Raw genomic sequence first — 5,000 nt, 5'->3', positions numbered from 1 at the left:
TTAATATTCATGGGATGAATATTAATTAGAATATTAATATATTCATGGAATATATTTTCTTTGTTTTACCTTGAACTTCAAGTTCACCTTCTTTCATTTGTGTATTTGTTTGTAGTTGAGAATAGAAATGATAGATTTATAATCAGCATCTATAGTATTATTATGCACTCGACTTATATTAGGGGGTGATCCTATTTTTAAAAATGTTTCTCATTACTTTTTCATGGCAACTTTGGGTCGGTTTTTATTTTAAGTCAAAAAAAAAAATCATTATCTTCATGTTTCTCTGCCTCTCCTTTTCCTCCTCTCTATCTTCATTTTATTGGATGCCATGGTAACAAGTCCTTTCCCAGCTTCTATACACAATTGACATATTCTACGTTTACTCGAAAAACTTCCGTCACTAAAGAAATGTTATGTATAATCGTGAACAAGTGTCGTTGCTGCACCGCCATAACAAATGAGGTGATGTTACATTCCAAACACTTGTTTATTCTTGCCAGAGGGGGCACTGTTCTGCAAAATATCCAGGGCGGTCGTAAATAAAAAAGAATTATTTTGATGTTGGAGGTGAAAATTTGGATCGATCGGTAATGAGAAACAGAAAAAATATAGGGTCACCCTTATGTCATGTTTATTTCCATGAAATCGGCTTTCCCATTTTTGTATAATATCCAAGATTCTAATAATTCACTTTTCCTTGTTGTAATCATATATATGGCATTAAAAGCGACTCATCAAATTCAAACGTTATTTGTGTAACATGTTTTGCTCTCTCTTTTGTAGTTTATTTTTTTTTAAATCACGTCTTCGCATCATTTTAGACAAACTGTTCTGACCAGATAGATTGATTTTTTTTTCACTATACGGATGCCTAAAACGTTTTACCGAAACGTTTATCGTTGTATCACTTCTGTTCCTCATTCCTTCAGTCAGTGTAGACGAAACTTCGGCTTGTAATAAAACCCTATATACATCTAAAATAATTTTCAAAACATAATTTCAATAACAAGCTTTCAAGTCTAAGTTCTTGTTATTGTATTATTTGGTAAAACTGTTCTGGTTGGCACTAGACTTGGAATTCTGCGACCCGAGTTCAAACCTGGGTCACATATACTTTTTGTTTTCGAATCTTCGTTAGAGAATTCTGTATATTTAACAAAACTAATCAAACTGATTCGTTATTTTCAAACACACGGAAAGTGATACCTTTATGAACGATGGTCGAGGCCTGCCGTCAACCGGTACCTGTAGACTGTAACCTTGCTAAAAGTTCGCGTTTACATTAAAACTATGCCTTCAGACATTTTACAAGACATAACTGTAAAACATTGCCGTTTTCTGACATTTCACATGATATGGAGCTCTTTACAATAATAGCTCTAGAGATACTCAACTGACGCTGTACCTTCACTTATTTACCGGTCGTTATTTTATATCTTTCGTGATATTTACGGACTCATCAATTACCGGTTACAATTTTTTTTCTCGCGGTATTTCAATTTGCCAACTTTGGTCGTACTTTGGCATAGTTCCTTCAAGCCGTGTGACTTTACATGTTTGTTCAAATGACCGGTCGATGCCTCAATTCAGGTTCATAAAAGTTTAGCTTTTGTGGTTTTTCTGTTACGTGATTTTATATGCACAAATGAAGTAAGTACGGTGACTCTTACTGTAAGCAATCCTTTGATGTAATGCCGTCTGTATCTCTGTGCTGTGCGTCGTTTGACCTGAGGTCAGCAAATGATGGCTGAGGATAGTGTACTTAGTCTAGAGGCTATATGTTGCTTCGAATCTCCTTTTGTGTCTAGCTTAATGAGAAACTGAGGTGAAATTTCAATTTGAAACAAAGCCACCCATACAGTCATGTGTTTGTTAATCAATCACAGATTCTGCCCAGTGATAAGTTAGTATTTATTGAAGTAAGCAGTTACCTAATGTCCAAATATGGTACGTTTATATAATATCAGGCGGCTACTTATGCACTGTTTATATTATTCTAACAGTTGGAGGTTTACTAATTTGCATGAATAACTTTTAGTTTTCTCATTGCGCTAGACGAGGTGAAGAGAGATATTTAAGTTTCACGGATACCCTCTAGACTAGTGTATTGTACGTAACCATAGCATTCCGTGATTATGACGTATGAATTCGACTTGATGATGTCATAGTGGAACTATATAACCATTTTTAACGACAGAATAGTTAACATTTGTAGTATGTGTTTGTTTGTCGTTGGTGTCCGCTATCAATTCTGTAGGGATTGTTTAAGAATAAACGTAGTATTTTATTTAAATGGAAGAATTCAAGTATCGATCCTGACCTTCATTTAAAACAAACTTTTCAGGTGATACCGCCCTTATCTCTGTATATTACATTGTTAGGCCTGGTATGAGGTACAGACAAGTAGTTTCTTACATGTCTGCTGTGTATAAGGTAAACCAATGATGGCTGACGTGTTTTGAAGTATACAATAGACCCCATTGGAACAACGTAACGAGACATAGCCGGAGGTCTTAGGTACGATAAAGCTTGCTGGTGGTCTAAAGTACACACTGTCTCACCCCTTACCACACTAGGTGACGATTCGGATGGGGACACACACACACACACACACACACACACACACACACACACACACATGTACACACGATACAATTTCCCGTATTCACGCAACAAATAACCCAAACAGCATTCACAAACCCCTGTCGAGTTCATATGAAGGCCTGTGTAAAATTAGTTTTGTCACAGACAGGTAATTAAGTTACTTGTCTGTGGTTAACTTACTTGTCTGTGGTTTTGTAAATGTTTATCGTTGGTTTCTTGTTAAACGGTGCCTTTAACTGCTCTGGACTGTAATAGTGATATTCTTTCCGTCACTAATACATCCATGGTGCAGTTAGTAAGACTTGTTTTGAATACTCGCTACAACTCTTTTTCTTCTCCAGACATGTGGTTTCTGTCTTTGCTTGCTACACGAACTTTTAGGTCAAAGGTTTTATTTCAACTACAAATATCAAACTATGTTGATTTTCCAGAGGTCTATCCTCGTAACAATACAATACGACACCGTTCGGGACTGTTCGATCAGTGGAGTGGTTTACGAGAATGCAGGGTACAGGTAATAGTCTTGCTGCTAGACGTTCGGGCTTTCTTTCGATACTATAAGCGAAAGAAGTTCGCAGTGAGGGCTTGCCCGAATGTTCCATCCTCGATAGCGATTTCGGTCGTGTGTCGTACCCGGGTGTCGTATTGTATCGGAAGAACATCCGAGGTCTAGAAGATAGACTAGGTACAGGTGAAATTGTGTAGTACGCTTTACAACTTTGTGGCAAGTATGATGGAGTGTGTTTGATTAATTTGCAAGACAATAGTTGACAGGGGCGGTTCGATGCATCGGCGGAGAAAAGTACGATGCGGTTTGAGAGGATGCACAGTTCAGGTGAATTACAACTTTGCGGTGAGTTTACAAGACGTCTACAAGACAATGATTGTAAGGGGACAATTGACATGACATAGTACGCTGGTCTATAAAAGTGTCCTTTGAGAGAGTAACCCGGTTGTTCAGGTGTTTGTTGTTCTTAAATATGTGGTAGACTTGAGGTATAATCACTCTGTATTTTGCAGGCAGATGTAGATCGTGGTACACGACAACCCAACATGGTATAAATTATGACGTGTACCTTAGATACCGTCCTGTTACCTAGAGCGGTCATGAAATTACGACGGCTCAACCTCTGCCTAAATCAGACTGAATAAGAGCCTCGAGGACAAATCCTATTTCTCTACATAGCTACATATCATTGTCAAATTTAAAGGCCCATGTTTCAATCCCAGGTTCTCCGATTAGTGTTGTCTTATCATTTGATCTATACGGATTACATTGAATTTGTTCTGGAAGAACGTCGACCAACTTTTTTCAAACCACGCCAAACAATTTACAAAGTGGACAATTAATAGGAAATACTAACAACATCCTTCTTCCATCGCATTCGATAGTTTTATCTCATAACCCTAGATCTACCCCACTTTTTACTGGTACGGTCGACGTGAGTAATTTGGAGAGTCGCATTGATAAACGTTAGCCCTACGGATGATACTTACCCACATTTAATGGTAGCGTAATGCTACTAGTAGTACGAACAAATTCATCCCCCTTAACAATGAGTTTTAAAAGAAGAAGCAAATAACTCATATTTTTGGACAGCACTTAAATGTTTCACTGTCACACAGTAGTTCAACACAGAAATATCTCATTAAAATTTACATTGCAGCTTTTCGACCCTCGCTTTCTACATGGATAGTGAATATAGGACCTCTAACCAATTAAAATACCCTAATTAATTGAAATAAATAAATTTTAAATAAACATAAGAAACATAACAGTCTAGATATACAAAAATCAAAAGTATAATAGGTGCATATTTAAACCTAGCTCTCCAATTATACATAACATACAACCATTTCATTAATACTAAGTGAAGCATTTAGTACATGGTTTATAGAAAATGACCAAAAATGTTCACCAGCTTGGTGGATCAAATGATTTACAAATGTTATAGCATGCAAACAGTTCAAAACTTTATAGCATTGAGCTTTTGATCTGTCTTGGTCGACGATCAGTTCAAAGTTCTTAGCATTGTGCTTTCTGTCTTGTCGAAGATCCTTATCAGAATGACAAATTCCATAGTTACAGCTGACCACTAGGTGGCGGTATGATCCGTCTTGTCGACAGTCCTCATCAGAATGACAAATTCCATAGTTACAGCTGGCCAACTTACAGCTTACACCTGGTTTATAGTACTCACGCACGTCAAATTGTGTTGTAAGTTGGAGTACAGTCCCCTCTATCACCCTACCGATAGAGGGACTGTGGGTACGTCCAGTAAATAAGACCTTTCAGTCTCTGACATTGCTTCTCACAAGTATTTGCTGCAATTATAGGTATATATATAAATGAACACACCACTTTTAACTGGTGGTGTTTGAACTGTACATCT

Source organism: Glandiceps talaboti, chromosome 17 (genome assembly GCF_964340395.1).
Source record: "Glandiceps talaboti chromosome 17, keGlaTala1.1, whole genome shotgun sequence".
Classification (NCBI taxonomy): Eukaryota; Metazoa; Hemichordata; class Enteropneusta; family Spengelidae; genus Glandiceps; species Glandiceps talaboti.
The sequence above is the reverse complement of the archived record's forward strand: the minus strand, read 5'-3'. Positions refer to the sequence as shown.